We start from the raw sequence: 22,112 nt of genomic DNA, 5'->3' as shown, positions 1-22,112 counted from the left end.
AAACATCCAGGTAACAAACATTTTTTTATTTTCTAAGTGTATTTTGTGAGGTAAGATGTTTTTCAAAGAATTCACTTTATGAAACAATTTTATTTCTTGTGCTAAGTGATATTTCAGTTAGGTGCCTTGACAGATAAGCTTAACTTGTTTCACATTATTTTATGAACATGTCTTTGTTTAAGATAATTAAATAGAACTACCTTTTTTCCGATTTCAATTTGATATTTCCTCTAATTTTTTTAAGATACTTTGGTCACTTTCTGCTCAGAATTATCATTTTAACTCTCTTTAATAGTAATAATTGTTTATTAGAGTTATAATCAATTGCTTTTATTGACAAATTGTTAGCATATTAGCAAATGTCCATCAAAGTGCCAAGCTATGAAAACATGATGTATTTTATGAATAGTCTAATGTATGCTGAGGCCTGCATAATTATAATAATGATAATACATTATATTTGTCTAGCGATCAAGTTGTTACAACTGTTACACTTGATATAAGACACGTCAGGGTAAATTAACAAAATACATACATGGATACAAGACACATATCAGGCATTATTAAAAAGTTTAGCAATTGAATAAAACATTTTTAATGTTAAGAATTGAAGTAGATTGACTTTCAATGCAGCCACACTTCTTTGGGCATTAATCTCAGGTGGAAGTTTATAAGAAAGTTGAAGGCCCATAAAATTTGGACCAGCACCTGCATTTATTGCATGTACATATAAAATGTGTAGTTGCTCATTCTACCTAGCAGAATATTTATAGATAATGCAATTTTTCACATACTCAGATTTTTTTGTTTGTACTTCTACATGAAAAATATAATGTTTCAATGAAATAGCTCACTTATGGGTTGTCTCCAGGGTGAAAGAGACAGAGAGATATCAATTCTGTGTAGTATATTTCTTCAATTATGCATATCTCTCTTTACTAATTAATGAAGGATAGTTTCCAGAAGGAGATAATATTTTAATAATTGTTTTAAGATTGCAGCCTTACTGCTATTCATAGACACTTCACTTAATTGTTAAAAGATCAACAGGATACATTCTTTTCAATCATTTTAGATTGTTGAACTGTAATGAAAATGCAAATATGATCTCATAATTGCATTGTTAAAGATTCTTAGCACATTTTTCATACGCCTACATCTATCATTCAGTCCCACAGTTCCCATCGGTTGAATAGAACTATGTCAGGCTAATTCTCAGGAACTCTTCTCCTGTACTAACTTGAGAAACATTCATTCATTCGGGATAGCCATGAGGCAATTTTCTACTGGGCTAACTTAAGAATCGTTCATTCATGCACCCCACAAAAATTACTATTTCACTAATTACATGTTCTGAGTAATTCCCCTAATGTGACTGTAATTAGGCATATGTCTGCTGTCAATTTCCAGCATTAGCAAAACCAGAAAACAGTTCATTAGTCCCCAAATATCTGGTAAAATCATACAACATAGCATTGTGGAAACTTAGAAGTAACAGTATGCTGTTACTCCAATCGTACTTCTAGCTCCAAAAGGATTTAGGTGTTGATTAATCAATATTAAATTTGTGAAAGAGATCATAAACCCTATTCAGTGGTACAGTTTTTATCAGGTGGTTGAGATAATTCTCATTATATGAATGACAATGAAAATTGTAGAGAATTGCAGAAATGCCTTTAGAAAATAAGAAAATGTTAGGATACAATTCTTTTGTTTTGGCCAGTATTTTTGTTGCATATAAAAAACCAAAAATCATTCAGGATTTGAACCTGGATCCTTTGCTACTCTGAAATTGTTGCATTGTAATGCACAGCTAGTGGATGACTCAGTTGAAAGTTACTGTCATGGCATATCCCCCATTTTCTTGGAAAAAAGCTAAACTTACTTTAAATATTTCATTGTTGCCCCCATGTTGATTCTCAATCTGCCTCATTCATTTTTATTTTTAATGTAGATCAACTTGATTGGTTATCATGTCCTTTGTCAAAAACGGAGCAGCATTTAAAATGTGTATAGACAATAAAATTGATGATTAGTACTCCTTCACTAAACAAAGCTCAGTTTCCTAGGTACTAAATTGTATAGCACATATGATATACCTTAAAAGTAACTATAAAAATGTAATGGAGAACCTATGATTAGCGATTTGGTGCTTTTCCGGATACTGTTCAGAGATGAAAAACTTAAGTAACAGGTATAGACAAAAGACACTGATACTGATAAACTTACTGATAAGTAAATGCTACTCAAAGTGAATCTTCATGCATAAAGTTAAATTACCCATTGTCCTTGGTGTACTCAGATGCTTGTCTTGGGTAACACCCAGTGGCAGTGAAGGGCAGCTAAAAATTTATTAACAGAAATTTAGTAATTACAGGGATGGGTTTCTCTGGTTTTTTCTCTGGTCTACTTTAATATTTATTTTAAGACAATGGATTGATTAGTAATAGCAATATATTGTGCATTTTTTTCAACGGCTGTATTAAATTATTTTAGTGTCAGTAATATAGTAGATAGATACTCTTAAACTTAAATCTTCTATGAATTTTTATTTTTTTTCTTATGCATAATGGTATTTTAAAGCTGTCGATTTTGAAGTTTGAAATGCTATGGCATTGGAATAATTTGGGAAGTATGTGCATGTGTGTGATCTATTTAAAGTATAATATTCTAATTCTGTATTTTAAAAGGGAAGTTGAAGGGATAATCCAATTATTTCTGGTCGCTTAGATGATTAGGGAAAACTATAATTTGCTAGTTAATGTTTAGTATTAGGATTATAAATCCTAGCTGAAGTCTTTTAAAAAATGTTGAGCCATCATCTCAATGTATGCACTGAATTATGTTTCTATGTATCTACCATTATGTGCATTCACTTGTGTTTAGATCATTGCTAGCTAGAATGACAGTGGTTGGATGGAAGACTGTTGTATATGTGTAATCAAGTTGCTGTTGTTTTGTACAAGGTTGGTAACATTGTCTCTTTTGGGCTGGCTTGAGCGATGTTTGTATGTGTTTGCTTTTGTTTTTGTAGAATAAAAGTAGGAAGTCGTTTTTTTTTAAACGTCACTTCCGGCCCCACGTTAAGTTGAACATGTCGTCTCAATAATTGCTAAAGATCCTAAATCCTGTTTCGTCACCACGCTGCAAGAAGATCACAACAGGTTATGGGCCCAGAATGTGGAAATAGGAGTGTGAGATCAGTTTGCATGAGATAATTAGGTTCAATTAAACTGATTCCGGCCTTGTAGTCAACCGAGCTGTACTCGTAAATTGTTGCCTCGTGTTTGGATGACAAGTACAATGGAATCAAATGTCATCAACAACATCACGTACGGAGGTTCATTGCCTCAAATTGATAAATTGCGAGGATCGGTGAATTACGAGCAGTGGAAAATGGACGTGGAAATGTACTTGCTTCACGAAGACCTTTGGGACTACGTGGAGAGTGAAGTAGCAATGGACGCGTCAGCTCATGAACGAAAGCAGTCACAGCGAGCAAGGGCGAAAATATATTTGCTACTAGAACAAGGACCGAAAATGGAAGTCATGGAGTGCAAGACAGCCAAAGGTATGTGGGACAAGCTGCAGCACACCTATGAAGATAAGGGTGTGAACAGGCATGTCGCCCTTATAGACCAGCTGTTCGACATCAATTTGGGAACGTGCACAAATATGGAGGACTATGTTCAACGTTTCACAACAGTCGATGCGAAACTAAAAAGCATTGGCAAGAAGATTGACGACGAGCTGCTCGCGGTTTTGATGCTGCGGGGCCTGACGGTTGAGTACAGACCGTTTCGAATGGCTCTAGAGAATACAGTCACAGGGGTCATCAAGTCTGACCTAGTGAAGCAGAGGCTACTGCAGGAAGGGTACAAACGGGCCACAGATTCCAAGGAGCAGCAGGTTGTATTCTATGCCAAGCGGAACCAGAGGCATCAGGGAGAGTGCTCATCGTCCTCGGAGCAGAGTTCGAGTACGTCCGGGGCCAGAGGTAAGCAGAACAAGAAGTCCACCTTCGATCCGAGAAAGGCCAGGTGCTTTAAGTGCGGAGTGATCGGGCACATCAAGAGCGATTGTCCCGAGGAAGGGGCAAAGGTGTCGTGCGGGAACAGCAAATCAAGTGGGGGTGCCAAGAAAGGGAATCCAGTTGCCTGGTTGACAGCCCTTCGTTGTGAAGTGGGGAGTCATAAATGGTACATTGATTCTGGGGCGAATTCCCATATGGCAAGAACTACGGAGTACTTTTCAGATTTTCGACCAGATGCAAGTGACGAAGTAACAGTTGCTAACCATGACAAAATCAAAGTGTCAGGTATTGGTAGTGCATCAATGGATTTGATTCAGGGAAGTACTGCCACCATATCAAATGTTAATTATGTGCCAGATCTTTCAACTAATTTGTTGTCTGTAAATAGGTTAGTGCAAAAGGGTACTGCTGTTTTATTTGATTCATCTGGGTGCAAACTATTTGATGCTGAAACTTTACATGTAAAGGGAGTCATTCAAGCCTCGGGAACAGAGGAGAATGGGTTGTACAGTCTAGATTTAAAACAGTGTACCTCAGGTGACAATGTTGTCAGGGAGGGTGCTGTGGGATTAGCTGCAACTACTGAAGGGAATCATTCTCAGCTATTATGGCACAGAAGGTTAGCGCACTTGGGGCATAAAAATATGCAGACATTAAGGGGGCGTGCCAGTGGTCTGGATTATCCATGTAATAAGCCTCTTCAACCGTGTGTGGCATGTGTAGAAGGAAAGCTTGTTAAAAAACCTTTCACTGTGGGACCGAGAACGGAAAGGGTGAGTGAAAAGCTGAGTTTGGTGCACTCAGACCTGTGTGGTCCAATGGACCCTCCTGGCAATAGGGGAGAACTGTACATGCTCACATTTATTGATGATTGCACTAGAAAAATTTTTGCCTTCTTCATTAAAGGCAAGGAAACACATGTTATCCTAGAATGTTTCGTAACCTTTAAGGCTAGGGTAGAAAATGAAACGGGGAACAGGATTAAGTGTTTGCGGACGGATAATGGTAGTGAGTACATGGGGCGGGCTCTGCAAGAAGAGCTTAGAGCAAAGGGAATAAAACATGAGACAACGATACCATATAATCCTGAGCAGAATGGGCTAGCTGAAAGGGCAAATCGCGTCATTATAGAGAGGGCTAGATGCATGTTATCCGAGTGCAAGTTACCTAAGAGCTATTGGGTTGAAGCATGTAAAACAGCTGTGTATTTAAAGAATAGAGTACCAGCTAAGGGAATTGGGAATGAATTACCTGAGGAGAGATGGACAGGTCATAAGGTTGACCTTAGTCATTTGAGGGTGTTTGGTTGTATTGCCTATGCTCATGTGGCCAAGGCCATGAGAAAAAAGCTAGATGCCACATCCAAACGGTATTACTTTGTCGGATATTGTGAGGAATCCAAAGGTTATCTCCTGGCGAATCCTGAAAACATTGGACGAGTAACAAAAGCGAGGGATGTAGTGTTTTTTGAGGACAGTTTCAGGGAAGAGCATTTAACTGGGAAAACATTGAGGAATACAATTATTCTGCCTGAACTTTTAGGGGGGGGCGTGTGTTTCACCTCCCAGCCCCAGACAGAGGTCAGCATAAATGATCAGGCTGAAACTAATGAAAACACTAGCACAAGTAGTGAGGGTAATAATGATACCTCAAACATTGAGACTGAAGGAAGTGGTCGTGTCTATTGTGGGCAAAATTCAAGCTCAGGTGATGATAGCCAGAGGGAGGAGAGTATTGATCCGGGAGAAAGTAGGTATCCTGTTAGGAATAGAATACCAAAGGAATTTCCAGATCATGTTTTATTTTTGGCATCAATTAATTCAGCCTGTAATCAACCAATGTCTTTGTACTGTGATCCTCAGACTGTTCAAGAAGCTTTGTCTTCAAATGGGGATGAATGGAGGAAGGCCATGCAGGAAGAATGGGAAGCTTTAGCAAGGAAGGGCGTCCTTTCTTTAGCTGATTTGCCTGAAAACAAAAAAGTTGTAAAATGTAAATGGGTTTTCAAGCGAAAGGTGAATGCAGCTGGGGAAATAGAGCGTTTCAAGGCAAGGCTGGTAGCAAAGGGTTATTCCCAGGAGTATGGTATTGATTACCATGAAACATTCTCTCCTGTAGTAAGTTATTCTGCCTTGAGATTGTTGATTGCATTGTCTGTGGAGCTAGATTTAAATATCACTCATCTAGATGTGACTGCAGCCTTCTTGAATGGTGATCTTAAAGAGTCAATTTACATTGAGCAGCCTGAAGGTTTTGTAATTGAAGGGGCGGAGAGTAAGGTGTATTTGCTGCATAAGGCAATATATGGTTTAAAACAAGCATCCAAGGCATGGTATGACAAATGTCGGAGTATTTTTAAAGGTCTTGGTTTCAAGAATTTGACAACAGATAATGTATTTATGTTAAGGGTATTGGACTTGATATTTGTGTAATAGCTGTATATGTGGATGATTTTTTGGTGTTTTGTAAGAATGGTGACACTGTGAACAAGTTAGTTTCATCATTAAAAAAAACATTTTGAGCTGAAAAATCTTGGAGAGGCCAAAAGTATTCTAGGGATGAGGTTAACTAGAACCAGTGAGGGAATTGAACTGGATCAGGAAGAGTACATCAAAAGCATGCTGGTTAAGTTTAACATGTCTGATGCTTGTGCAGCCTCTACACCCATGGAAGTTGGGTTGGATGTAGCTCCTGGAGATCCAGATAAATGTCCTGATGTACCTTATCAAGGATTAATTGGTTGTTTAATGTACGCAATGACCTGTACTAGGCCTGACATTGCTTTTGCTGTTTCAAAATTAAGTAAGTTTAATAATAGCTTTAATATGGAACATTGGAAGTTGGCAAAAAGGGTTTTGAGATATTTAAAGGGCACATCAACGTATCGCCTTGCCTACTCAAAATCTGGTGGGTTCCTTGAGGGCTATGCTGATGCAGATTTTGCCAGTGATAAGATTGATAGACTATCTCGTACAGGGTATGTTTTTAAATTTGCTAAAGGGGCTGTAGCATGGGAAAGTAAAAAACAATCCTGTGTGGCTTTATCCACAATGGAAGCAGAGTATGTCAGCCTAACTGCTTGTACCAAGAAAGCTATTATATTGTGTCGAATCCTGAGGGAAATTTTGAAACAGGATTGCAGAAAAATATTTGGCACAGAATCTGTGTGCATGTATAATGACAATCAGTCAGCAGTTAAGAATGCCAATTGTGTTGATGTAAAGGAAAGATCTAAGCATATAGATGTAAGGTTCCATTTTGTAAAAACAGCTGTGACAGATGGTAAAGTGTTTGTGAAATTTAAGTCAACACATGAGATGCCTGCAGATATGCTAACTAAAAGTTTATCTAAGAAAAAACATTTTAACTGCATGAAGGATGTGAATGTCTGGGGCAACTAGATTAAGTGAGGGTGTTGTATATGTGTAATCAAGTTGCTGTTGTTTTGTACAAGGTTGGTAACATTGTCTCTTTTGGGCTGGCTTGAGCGATGTTTGTATGTGTTTGCTTTTGTTTTTGTAGAATAAAAGTAGGAAGTCGTTTTTTTTAAACGTCACTTCCGGCCCCACGTTAAGTTGAACATGTCGTCTCAATAATTGCTAAAGATCCTAAATCCTGTTTCGTCACCACGCTGCAAGAAGATCACAACAAAGACCATGATTGCTGGCTGTGGAGTGAGTGGAAGTGAATGATGCTCATTGCTGCTAAATACTAGTGTGCACTTTATCATTTCATCGGGCCACCTGAATAAATATCTGCACAAAAGTTTACCTAGACATAAAAATGAATTTTGTACAGTTTAGCTGGCTCTCTTAATCTTTATTCCATGGCTTCTAAACAAAAATTTTATGAATGTCAATGATGATTATAGGTATGATTCTAACACTAAATTTGCATTTTTTTATCTAGAGAGACATTCTAATCTATTTTAATATGTATGCTCTACAATTTTACTTATTTGATTGTGTCAGTTAGTGTTTTTCTAAAATTAAATACTGAACCCTAATGACGTAATATTGAATACTAAAGTACATTATACATACTGTTTTGAAAAGGGGAATGACTTTCTACCTCTATTTTCCCTCTTGTAATCAAAAGACCATGAATGAAATACGTTAAAAACCATTGTAATCAACCCAAAGATTGGTAGAGCTCATCCAATGTTGTGTAAAATTCACTCATCAGGGTAATAAGGGTAAGGCCAGTTACTTTCTCTGCGACGCCAGTAGTTTCCCAGGAAGATCTGGTACAAGAAAAATCACACGGCTGGGATGAAGGTGCCCAGAAGTGTCCCTGGGAATTGAACCAGGGTTCTATGGACAGTTGCTGTAAGCTCTACCCGCTGGGCTACCATGCTACTACAAGATGAATATATGGGCTTATATTATCATTCATTCTTACTGTAGAACTTTTCCTTCATTCTAATCTAAATTCATTAAAATTACATTGTTGAAGACTTTTTCTGGATTAAGTTCCCCATTTTTGTTGATATACTTTTAAAATATGTGAACTTTGAGCCTCTTCAAATAGTTTTAAATTCTTTCCAAATGTCTCCAAGTATTTAGATCAATGGCAGGATTCAAACCAGAAATTTTTGGGTAATTTTATTTCCAGAAAATTAATATTAATGTAATTTTCAGGAATTTTTATAAATGCTTTGCTGAAATCTTCACTCCATTCCTTTTGAGAAGCAAGGGTATAAATGCACTCCAAAGGTCAATAATTAGATACACATTCCTGTACCCTATAAGTTTGATTGAATTCCTGTAATGGAATTAAACAAATATCTTGGAAACCAATAAAAGATCAAATTATCTCATTTTACTGCAGACAATTTTATAAAATGTTCAAATAATGCATAATGTACAAATACTGTTCCTTCAGCAGGTATTAATTTTAAAATATCATGTCTTAACTATCAGTTATTTAACTTTTTCTTGAAATTTGATTTATATTACTTTTAAAAAGATAAACTTTTGTTTTCTAAAAGTCTTTCATTTTTAACTGGATTTCAATGTCTTTTCATGTCTTTGTGTGCAGTATATATTTATAATTCCTGTGAAAATTGGTATATTCTTGTAAACAATGAAAAAAACTAAATATTAAATGTAAACCTTAGATGTTGTGGTACAACTATACCCAAATTGTGACCAACCAAATGTATGTAGGGAATGGTTACCTATGTATTTTAATATGCAAGTAATACTTGTAAATCATTTATTCTTTACTTGTACTGGTATAAATATTACTGCAGTAATCCAACATTTGAGTTAGGCCTTGGGCTAACAAACTAACTAACTACTACAAAATTTTTAAGACGCGACTAATAAAACATGACATATGTGTATAATAGGCACTTGTTCATTCCCACGTACTTCCTTTCTTCCTTAGGTCCATCCAAAATGCCTCTTCTTATATTCCCTCTGTGTTGCTATCCTGCCATTCCTCCCCCTCGCCTCTATTACTGCTTTCAACATCTTATTGTCCACAAGTATCTCCTGTATTCACTTGTACAGCTTTCTTCCAATTTCTCCCAACAGCTGTCTCTTTCCTAACCATATCCAGAACTTCGTCATTCGTTTTCCTTTCTATTTTATTTTTACATTTCTCCGCACACCCACACTTCTATGCTTATCCTTATGCTTCAATGACAAGTCTCCACACCATGCAAAAAAATGCAATTCATGTCAATTTTTTCAGTAATATTTTCTTGATACTTGTGCTTGAAGTCTCTTTCATTACCTTTCTACTCTCCCTCTGCCCAAAGCAATTCTTTTATATCCTTCGGCATCAACTAGCTTCGTTCAAAACACTTCCAAGATCTGTAAGCTGCACCATCCGCTCCAGTTTATATGCTCTAATTTTAATGTTGTCTAGCTGTCACATTCCTCAAAAATATCATTACTTCTGTTTTGCTTATCTTGAATTTCATCACGTTTTATTCTTGTGGTACATCTACATCCTTTGTCCTGCATCAGCTCTGTGAAGCACTCCACATTGTGATCTCTAGGCTCTCTAGGTAAATATTGTTTAATGATCTCTAAACCCGATTTCTTTACCCCACTGCCTACCCGATTTCATTACTTTGCCATCCACTACTACTACCAGCTTGGGCTGTGGCTACGTAACCCTTAGCATTTCCTAAGCACATACTTCAAGAAATTCAGGCAATGAAGCTGGGAACTTCATAACTTGTTACTCTACTGTGTTTAACTGCCATTTCAATACTCTAATTACCCATACAAATATAGTCTGATTCATATAAAGGTTTCAAATAAGTCTATTCCTATTTTCCACAGTACTTGCATTAAATTTTTATGCACTACTCACACCTTCACAAATCTAAAAACCTCACAGACATTCTGAACATATTAGAAGTTCCTTTCCACTAATGCATTCATCTCCACATTGGTATCATTTGATACTTTCCCCTGCATAAACAGTGGGTAATACTTGACCAGAAAAGGTTTGCACTTTCATGGGAGTAACATCTTAATAATGATTATTAGGTCTACCATTGCTGGATGTGAAATTAAAAGTAACATCCCATAGACCTCGCTTACTGATGCTTTATTCCTTATCCAGATGAGGATCAAACTAAATGAAGTGCCCAGGGCAAAGTCTACCCTCCTAATTGCGAGGTGCAAATAAAATAATCACTTTTTTTACCCTCAACACTTGAGTATTTCTACTGGGATATTATCAGTTTCCCTATGCTTCCTTCTAATTTATTTTCCATTGAGCTTTTTCTGCATTACTATCAACTCTGAATTTGAGATTTTAAGCTATTCATGTTGTCCACCTTTCTAATTCTAAGATGTCCAGCTTAATCTCACTACTAGACAGTTCTTCCAAACTTACTTTCTAATTTTCCTGAATCTCTTTGCTTTCCTTTAATATCTTCAATGATTGATCCGATTTGGTAAGTGTACTTTTTTATTTAGCTAACTCCTGTCAATTTTCTTGTCTTCTTGGGTAGCTTATACTACTTAACTTATATGTTTCCCTCTCTTTGAACTGTCTCTCCATATTTTGTTAAGACTCCTCCCACCATGTTTGCTTGAATATAATTGTTTTTAAACTAATTTAATTACTCAGTTTTCTCTTTATTCTTCTTCTAAATTCTCTTATTTTCAGCTACATATGTAGTTTATTGCTGTAATGTAGAAAATTATTTATCCCCAAATGGGAACTAGGAATCATAATAATGACTGTTCAGTGTTAATTTTCTTTTGAACTTTCGCGGTAATATATTCTTTGATTATTTCATGGCAATGTGTTATTTCCATTTTAGATTCGTATATTTTTTGTAAATAAGAAAATCAAGTTTTTACATACAACATGATTGGTTGTTCCAAATATCTCTTAAATTGATGTATGTAGTTGCTTATTTTACCATATCTCCTTGACTGATGTCACCTGCAAATGGTGGTGACATAAGTGCAACACCATCAAAACAAAAAGGTAAGATTTGCAAATGCAAAAACCATTATCCTGATTTGATGTCAATCTCTGCATTTAAAGTTGAAGACCTGTCACACAGACTTACTGTAACCTGTCATTTAGGATACTTCATAAAGTGGTTTGAATTCTACAAATTTATTTGGTGTAGTATCATCTTTGAGTTAGTCTCTTTGTTGCTGTACATTGAAGAAATGAGATTGCCTTATTTTTTTTGCTGAGAGAGATTTGATTTAGTGGAATGAAATGTAGTTGATTGATACACGAATAAAGCCATGATATTTTATATCACGAACTCTTGAAGAAAATAGTTCCAAGAATTTTTTGTTGGGGTTTTTTTTAGACATTTTAATCTGTATCTGAAATGGTCTGTGGTACTTGATTCAGCGCTAAATTTTACTAAGTTTTATTTTAAAAATTTTTTATAAGATTGGTAAAATATTCCAATATTACCTCATGCACATCATTGTAGATGAACTCCTCTTGCTCCTTATTTGGTAATTACTCTTTAAGATTTCTTTGGGTCTACATATTTATAATGTGGAGTATATTTTTCTCATGGTAAAGTCTACCCCCATTCCTAGGCTAATCCAATTCTATCTGTACTTATTTAATGGGGCAATAAATATGCGATGTGTATTAAGAAGAACCCTTTTGTTTATAGTATAATTTTATGCGGTTACATTTTTTTGACTGTCATTAAATTTGAAAATTATCTTCCACTTTTACCCAAGGATTTTTCTTCATTTTAATCCAACTAATTTAGTTTGGCATTAAATTATGAATTCTATGCATAAACAGATTTATATGCATCATATTTGTTAATGTAACTTTGTTAGTGGCGGAGTTCTCAATAAAAAAACCTGGAATATTAAATGCCTCAATGAAATTGAAGTTCGAAATAAAAACTTCTTATAGAAATCATAGAGGGGTGCAGAATTAAACTATTCACGACCTTAAAATAGGGTGAACTCTTTAATGTATTGGATGATGGCTGGTGTACGCTATAACATCACAATCACATAATTGCTAGTTCCTCTCGGGGTTAATGAATGTCTCGAATATATTTGGAATCGATCGAAGTTAAAGGAGCCAGAATTGAATTGGCAATGAGTTTTTCAAGTTATATTTGCTAGTGTGGTGATAAATTATTCGCGTATATTAATTTTCTGTTCCCGATACTGTTTCATTGGAAAATGGAAATTCGATGTCTGATGGGAGGAAGTGATAGTAAAATGACCTCCATAAACTCGGCTGGAATTAATTGACCGGATTGAAAATTGGAGCAGGATCTACGTAGATATGGAAAAATTTCTTGTTTTTACAGGGATGATAAATTTTCATCGTTATAGCACTGGTATATGGTGCCCCAGGTAATCGGTGTATTCAAATGTAATTTTGAAAATTTTAATAAAATTATTCAATCCTATGAGCTTGTCTTTTAATGAAAGTGTACATCAATTATAAACTCGCTTATGACGCGATCGTTCCGTTTGAGAAAATTAATTTAACTGACGGCGCATTCAATTTTGCGTGGAGAATGCCTATAAATGAATTAACAGGAAACAAATAGGTTTTTCAGAAATGCTCTTAAGGGGTAGCTGGTATCTTATTAACAATTTGTAAAATAAAATTCTATCGATACGCTTTTTTTAATAAAAAACTTCGTTATTAAGAGGCCCAAAATCGTACTCCATTAAATACATAGTCGATATATACATGCATATATTTTTTGCTTCAGCGTATCGGAAGAGCTGTGAGCGAGATATCGAACGATTTGAGCGATTCGACTGACTACCATCTAATGGGGAGCGATATTCTTTCTGCTACGGATTGCACAAATTAGTCTTTCAGTGAAGGTGTACGCCATCTGTTGACCAGTCCACGAACTACTCATTCCGATTTTTTTTCTGCAGGAAATATACCAAAAAACATTGATTAGAAACTTTTACAGTGGTTTCAGGGCAACGCGAGGGACCAGGAAAAATAATTTCTTCAAGCAGTTTTCCGATAATGGCCCAGCATTTTTCGCCGGCCCGGCGCCCCGGCCGGCCAGCCGGGGTTGCACTTTCCTGTGACTATACCACTAATTTAGTGTTTTCTCGGTCTTTCGCGATGCCCTGAAGCTGCTGCAGAAGTTTCTGGTAAAGATTTTCCGACCCCGGGGCCCCAAAAAAAATTTTTGCAAAAAAAAATTTTTTGACGAAAAAATAGGACGCGAATCAAGACGGGTATAATGCTCTAACTATGAATCCACCTCTCTAAGCCCCGGGCTAGCCGGTTGCTTATGATAAAGGGGTTTGGAACTTGTATATATTTGACAATAGTCGGGACTTAGTCAATTTTTGGGAAATTTTCCCTCGCCGAGCGCGAGGGCAGTCGCCAAGGCTCTGCCTCGGGCGATCCGTAGGGTATATGCTTTGATATCTCTAGAGGCGCTCTGGACTTAGAATATTTTCGAGCAGTGGACTTGAGAGCAAGACCTTGCGAGCCAGCCGTAGGGTTCGGTGCAGTTCGTGCACTTCTCTCGGCTATATAGAAAGTTTGGACGGGGAAATTTTTTTCTACCAAAGCACTTCCAGCAAGTAAGATGGATTCCGCGGGGATGATTACCTCGGTGATACGGTAATTCAGGTCTTGAAATTTCTCATAAAAAGAAACTACATCTTCTCTGTGACCAACAAGGATACCAACATTAAAATTTATCATTCTTTTGACGGGAATTTCTAATTTTTATCTGAGATAACATTATAAGTTGGTCAGTGCACACCTAGAGACTACCAATACACCATTTTAAGGGATTTATTTACTTTTTGGGATAGTTCTGGACAATTTACCAAGAAAGTACCATTGATACGAATTCAAGGGATGTTTATAAATTTTAGCGTCACTGATGTTTATTAATTATTCATTACCCGACAAGCTGTGTTGTCATTGGCAAGTTAAAATCCTTTATTGCCCTAGTGCAATTTTATATCATTGTATCACTCTGCTTAGAGATAAGAAAAACCATCAAATTTTTAAAAATAGTGGGTTAACATCTGTAACAAAATGTTATTAACTTATTTTTGGATTTTTCTCCTCCAGTGTGACCAATATGACCAATTTGCAAACTTTAAGGTATTATACACCAACGAAAGTTTTGAATTTTTAATTTTGAGTTATAAAATAGCTTATACTACGTTAAGATTGGGTATAATTATTTTAGATTTGGAGAAACTACATGCGATGCCCATTGGTTACGGCATTCTTACTTTCGTGATAACAGATTTCTTTTACTACAACCGCCTCTTTTGTCTTCGCAAAATATAAAAAACAAAGGATTCCGTTCAGCTTATATATTTTTATCAATATGGGGAAAAATGGACAAGTCAAAATATATCAGTTATTTTCACACATTTATTGATTTCAGCACTTTTAGAGAAGGAATATACAAGTGAATCGAAAGACATTCATAGCCACATATCAGAGTCTTGTCAGGTAAAAGAGATTAGGGATTGGCCGAAGGTCAAAATGATGTCCAATTGCAGCTGCCTCCGTGCACAGATCACTGAATGACTGCGGCCGAAAGACATGTACCACTTCTACCGCCCTTGGCCAGGGAAGATGCATTCACATTATCCTCACTTGCACATGCAGTTTCTCTCCTTAGCCAAATTTCTGGACACTTTGGAGAAGGATACGTCCGGACACGCTATGCTATGACGTTACCTGCAGGAAGAAAGTGGGACAGTAAATTATATGGAAGCCGAAATATCGGAATAATAATGTTTGAGAAATAGGTCGAGACATAATGGCAATAATTTATGGTCCACTTATGTACTTAAGTTACTTAAGTATTACTCGTTACTTAACAATACTTGTTACTTAAGTATTGCGCCAATAGGGATGGGTGGGTTAATTGGTAGAGGTAGGATGTTCTGAAAATATGGTGGAGGGTAGACAGAAACCCGGCGTCGCGGCATTATCATATTCTTAGAACGGAAGGCACTAAGGCCTCACACAGTTTAACATTCCATCCGACGGACGGCATATACCACATTGTACCTGTAGAAGGGATAAGGATACCACTAAATTATCCTGCCACCTCTAGTATTCGAACCCGGAGAGCTCGGCTTGCGAAGAGACTACCCTAGCCACAGTACCAACTCGATACCCTATTTTTATTTTAAATTGAAACAAAGATTGCATCGGATTGCATTACAAAGAGAATACGTGGATTTACCTTAATGCCAATGCTTTTGTTTCCTAGTTTATCTCGGGGTCATCTTGATAAAAAACAAATCCAATGACCCCTTCCCCCATGTGAAGTTCTTGCCGCATATCTTCATTCATGCAGGTAGAGGATATTCTACAAGGATAAGTGGTAAGACATTAAAATTATTTATTGGAGAAATATAAAGCAATTACCAATGTAAATTGACAAGATCAATTTTGGTTGACGATAAAATATTCCCGATGTGCAATTGGCCATTAGTAGATAGTCATTATGTCTGGGCGTACACAAGTTTAAAGGTTATTAAATAGGGACATAAGGCGTCCATATTTAGCAAGTCGCTCTACACACTGATATTGTAAGAAAACAATCAAATATCTGTTTTAATCCGGATAAATGACTAATTACCAGTTCTCTTTTTAATTAAAAAAATGTTAAGAAATTCAGTTCACCTTAAAAACTATGTCAGTAAAAACCTTTTATTTCAAACTTTAAATGTTCAAAGGAAAAAAAGGAATCCTCTTTCGATAAAAAACAGAGGTATATACATTTTGGTATATACACAAGGTATAGACCTTGAAAGCTAAAAATTCACTTTATACTTTAAAGAAAATTGCCCTCCAAAGTGAACTATTTGGAACGGTAGCTGTAACGGTTAAAATTTCCTCCTCAGCAGTCAACCGAAGGTCCTTTTTGTCAGTCATTGCACAATCTTCATAATTGTTTTAATATAATTCATATAGTCCGCATAATTAATGCGGCTCATCAAATGTTTAATCATAGTGACAAAACTTTTCAAAATAGATATATGACAAGATTCAATTTAAAAAGTTTTCCGTCGATTCAATGATGCTTATTTTTGTCTAGAATTACGCAACCTGAGAAACGAGTACGTGGGAATTCATATTACATGGTTTATATTTCAAAAAAAGGTAAAAACTTTCTTCACCTTTTTCTATAACAAAAAATGTTATTACCGAGACCAATAAAAATAATAAAAAAACTTAAGAAGCGTTTTAGACCACAGCAATAAACAGAAAATCTACAGAAATTATCACGCCATACATGTTTTCAAAGGCAGAAGTATTTTTTCCACAATCGCAGTGACATAAGAGCACAACATTCTTAAGTCAAGGTTTAACCCTTTACCAAGTTAAGAGAATTCATTTAAGATATTCTACCAATTTAAAGATTAGTTTCGGTACGGCCCCTTACGAAAATTGACTTCAAAAGTATCCCGAGAACTTCCTCTTCCATGGTCGTTAAATTGTTTCTTTCCTCGTTTCTCCCTAACCCCTGCCTGCCTTAAATCCGTCTAGAAAGCCTACTCTCTCCCTCCCTTCACCTCACTTACCCAACGTTCTTTATTATCTCGATTTTCACATACTTTTCAATGTTACCGCCATTCACTCTGTCTGCTTTTTTCCGCATTTCCCCATTTTTTTTTCTTTTCGCCCATTAATTGAAACCTTAAATGTTCGTCCTCCGATGCCCAACTTTTTTCCTCTCACGAGAATGCCGTGTGAATATAACAGCAATGCAAATATAGCCATGAGATATTAAATAAACACTTCCTATGTCAAGGGTAATGCAATTCGCTGAAAAATGTATAGATCGAGGGCTGACAGAGTTACCTCTGCGGGATAGGGAGCTGCGTGAACAGCGAGGTCGTCGCTAGGTCCGACAATAACGCCGGATCAGCTGATCGACGACGGGAGAGCACCGCCGAGCGTAGCTGCCTTCCCGCTTCTAAGCTCGTCCTCCTCCCCTCTCCTCTTGTAGACGCGCTGTTAAGTCGTCGTCCACCCAACGACGATAAAAGAATATCCGTCTAAATATCTCGACACACCAAATAGGACTAACCCAAAATGGTCAGATAGGAATGTAGTCTTTTAGTCTTCCCAAGGATTTTTAAGATTCAAAGGAATCTCCAACTAACTGTGAAATAAAATAAAAGTGGACCCAGGAAATCATTGGTCAAATGGGTCCAAAAATTAAATTAATTTAAAAAAAAGTATTCCCAAGGAGATTGTACGGCCCTATTGTGTTGGGGCAGCATGGTCGCAGCGATTCACTTTTCCGTCCATTCCAGGATTTCATCTTGTCGACGGGAATGTCAAAAAAGATAAATATATCAATGTTACATATTTTTACGATACATCTGCAGATTTTAGAAGAAACAATATTAAACCTTTACATTCCTTTAAAGTCACCGTCACGACCAAATTGACAAATTCAGATAGTTCATTTGATATTAATGTTCAAACTATTGTTTTTAATGGAAATTTATATAGGAAATTATGAGCGTTATCTCCAAATGAAAAACACGTTTTTATTAAATCATGGAACACATGCAAATCATAGTCTAAACTTATTTGAATAGAAATTTTAAAATTAATCATAACTTATCTCGATCATAACTTAATTTCCATGTTGACCGTGATTTCATTTTTGATTTTCGTTTTCAAACATTTTACCGCGTCTTTTATTTCACATTATACTATTTTTTTATTGTTTTCCAATTCGCCAAAATATTTTACACTTGTTTCCTTATGCGAAATCAACTTTTATGAGTTTCTCTCCGCGTTTTAAAATAATTTTCTCGAGCCCAAATAATTGTCTCGATTGCGGGTGGGGTTGGGAAAATCTAATTTATTAGCCATGCATGCCCACAAGTTGGAAGATATAGAGAAGAAGTGAAACTATGGCTGCTCCTCTATCGAACACTAATGAAAATTCTTGAGATGGAGGACAACCCGCACCTGAGACCTCTCATTTTACTGAAAATTATTGTTCTTTCACGTGTCTTCTTAATTCATTATGCACGCAAGGTTAATTACTTTTCGCGGATGAAAGATTCATTACGCTCAGACTTCGTTATTAAATCATGATCACGTTAACTGTTTTGAACTAAACGCTTACACCAAAATGTTTTCAAATGAATTGACGAACCAAACACTTTTCTACGGACGAATTCCACATTTTTTTGCAATCACGACACCTCTTCAGGGTGAAGATATTTCCTTAGGCATGGAACATATATATTCCCAAGAGGAAATATTTGGTCTTAACTTTTTCCCGAGGGGTTATTTGACTAATCTTATATGAAAGAAGAGTCCATTCCAAAGTCAAACTACACTAAAATCCACATTAAAAAATTCTCCCGGTATGAAAAATATAACGAACAATACATACAATTTTAGGGGCGAAGATTTGATCACTAGTAATATTGTAAACCCTTGACTACGTCGCAAGAGATTTAAAACCTAATATAGTACACACGCAAGTTTAACTCCATTGAAATTTTCCACTCCGATAAAGGTATAGAAAAACAAAACTCCCGCAAACTGAATTTTTATAATCGCGACCAATATTTCGAATCCGGGATTGGAAACATTCAGTAGTAGTGGTATTTAGGGGAGGTGATCGACAGCTGAGGTCATTTGCGCCATTATGGATGGACAGGAAAGGATGAAGGGTGGAGAGAAACCTGGCGTCGGCATTAACCTACTCTTTACGAAAGGCACTAAGGGGTTCGCAGCTTAACGTCCCATCCGACGGACGGCGTACTCACTCAAAGTGCCTTCCACAAAGCACCTCAAGCAGGGATCGAGATGCCTCTGAAAAATATTCAACACCGCCGGGATATGAACTCGGGCCTTCTGGGTGGGAATATGGTAGCCAGCGCACCATCTCGATCCCAAAAAATCAGAAGCAAACGGCACCGGGTGTTCCCAGGCGGTCACCCATCCAAGCACTATCCGGGCCCGACGCTGCTTAACTTCGGTGATTGGGACGAGAACCGGTGTATTCAGTGTGGTATGGCCGTTGGCTGGAAACATTCAGGCCCCGAGGATGGCTCGAGATATGAAACCCTGGTAGTGATAATAAAAGCTCCGTTAGCGGAAATTGCAAGTATTTTCTATAACTTCACCGCATACAAATGGCTATCAAGAATAGTTGCAAATATTAGAAACTCTTTAACTCACTCACTCTTAAGGACCACATGTACAATGTCATCTTCTCGCCCCATTTCCTCCTTAAAATGTCTCCGACAGCTTTTCCCAAGAAGACCCGACCTCTCACTGCTCGGGTCGCTAAAGGAATACGTGCGCTCCACAGCGATAGCGTAGTGAATGAGTGAAATGTCTAAAGAGATTGGTGGACAGCGGTGAGGGTTGGGAGGGAGTGAGTGACTGGAGGGGGGGAGGGCGGTTTTGAAGTGCACAGGAAGAAGGAAAGGGAAGTGGAGGGTGGTGAGTTTGGCGGGTAAAAAAGTGAATGTGGGGCGGCGGAATATTTTCGCTGAAAAGTAATGAAAAATGAGAAAGAGTTAGATTAAAATACACATCACCAGCACTTTCTGAGATTTCGAATATATTATTACTCCGAGACAGTTTTGTGTTACTACTCAGATGACCCCTTGATCATGTTATGTGAAAAACGTAATGCGTGACAAGAGAAGTTAAAACACTGAAGCCTTCCACCGCATAATATATTTTGGTACAATTTCACGCCGAGCAGAAACAGAAACTAAGAGATACAAGCGCGGGAGAAATAAGGATTTGAATAAGAATCCTTTGCATATTATCTCAGAAAATTTCAGAAAAAATGTCTTGTGTCTATGTTAGGTCGAAAACTTTTCAGACCACCCTCGTAATGCCGAAGTTGGATGAAAATGATCTTAGCTGTCGAACGCCTCCCCAAGCAACCACTATTGCTCCAAATTTGGAGAGGGTAGGAATGAAAAAGAAAGTTTGGAATTGAATCGAGTTGTTTATGAAGAAACAAAATTAATTTTCCATGGGGTCTCTGTAAGGGAGAATATGAGTAACTACAAGCATACCTGTGCCTCGCATACCGATGGTTGCCTCGAAGTGAACTCATTTCTTTAAGATGGCTTGCCATGTAATGACGCCTTGGAGACTGCCATGAAAGGACAATGGTTATGCCAGAGCATTTTGAACGAGACTCAAAACTTTGCGAGTCTAATCCTCACACTGCTCCCGTTGACTTATCTAAGTATAGTACACTTCGGAGAATTTGAATGGCGCTCGCCGGATGCTTCAATGGGAAAGCCCGAATTTTACAAAAGAAGAGCCGGTCGGCGTTTGATTTCCCGGGGGAGCCTGAGGACTTCTGATGCCAAATTTGATTCCACTAAAACATTTAGAGAGGATCACTTTTATGTTTTAGATGTGACATAAAAACATGACCCCACCGTCACACTCCGGACTCCGTAGCAGCCCGTGTGGTTTGAAGCGTTATTCTATGAGCCATTCCATCAAATGGGGCGTTAAGCTGCGGACCCCTTGGCGCCTTTCGTAAAGAGTAGGCTAATGCCGCCGCCAGGTTTCTCTCCACCCTTCCTCCTTTCCTGTCCATATCTAATGGCGCAAATGACCTCAGCCGTCGGTTGCCTCCCCTAAATACCACTACTCTAAGAGCCATTAGACAAGGCGCCGCACCAATCCGATCCTAATCACAGAACCTCCAGGTGGAGTGATTTGAGATTCTCCTGATACCGAGGTCTTGAGCGGATCACACCGCCAGACTGCACCGGCACCCCCGCAGTGACCGCGGAGTGCAGCGTGGTCGCTTGAGTGCCCTCGCGTCCAACACCCTTAGCGGATTGGAATGCGGGGTCCCGTCCCGACGTCTTCTGCGGGCAAGGAGTGGGTGAAGGGTGGGGGGGAGGGAGGAAGGGGTAGGGGGGGAAGACATTTTCGACCCTAGGCGGGAAGGCATCCTTTCTTTCCTCCATAACCCAACACTCTGTCTAAATCCAAAAAACTGCCATTTCCAATCGCAGTAAAGATAATCCAGTGAATATTACAGCTGAACGAAAGCAGCGACAGAGATTGTAATCTTAAGAAGTGGAAATATAGTATGATACCACGGAAATACATTCAAAGTAAACTGGACAAATTTGGTGATTAGGGAAGATCTTCTCCAATGAGAGGGATGAAGAGAGACGTTTTCATGAATGGGAGACACAAACATGAAGAATACGAAAACTATTTGAAGGCATTCCGAGACGGAGTAGTTTGATGAATACCAAAATTGAAGAAATCGTTCAAGGGGAGAGCACTATACGGAGTAAACACAAGGATGCATTAAGTGAAGGAGGTGATGTAACAGGTCGGAGCAAGAGACTGTTAAGATGTGAAGAGTAATTTCTCCTCCGCGTCAGAAATATTGGCTTCCTTAAAATCACCCTAGACTGTCGATTTTGAAGTTCACAAGAAATTAATTTCATTCATTTAAATAATCCACCTGTTTAATGAAGGTTTCAGACGGGCTCATAACGGCTATTATCTTATAAGTATCATGAAAACTACCCTTCGTTCACCCTACGTACATTATTTCTCAGCTCATTTCCTAATAACTTCTACATGATGA

General features: G+C 37.6%; 1 non-coding gene across 1 annotated transcript; it reads right to left on the bottom strand.

The window, feature by feature from the left end:
• Positions 1-19,423: 19,423 nt before the first annotated feature.
• Positions 19,424-19,543, bottom strand: LOC139691102 (5S ribosomal RNA). The gene has a single exon (XR_011701563.1). It is a non-coding gene; the product is annotated as a 5S ribosomal RNA (ribosomal RNA).
• Between the last annotated feature and the right edge of the window lie 2,569 nt (positions 19,544-22,112).

This window comes from Hetaerina americana, unplaced genomic scaffold (assembly GCF_022747635.1).
Source record: "Hetaerina americana unplaced genomic scaffold, ioHetAmer1.1.p SCAF_3, whole genome shotgun sequence".
NCBI lineage: Eukaryota > Metazoa > Arthropoda > Insecta > Odonata > Calopterygidae > Hetaerina > Hetaerina americana.
Note: the sequence above shows the minus strand (reverse complement) of the source record. Positions and strands in the feature narration are given on the sequence as shown.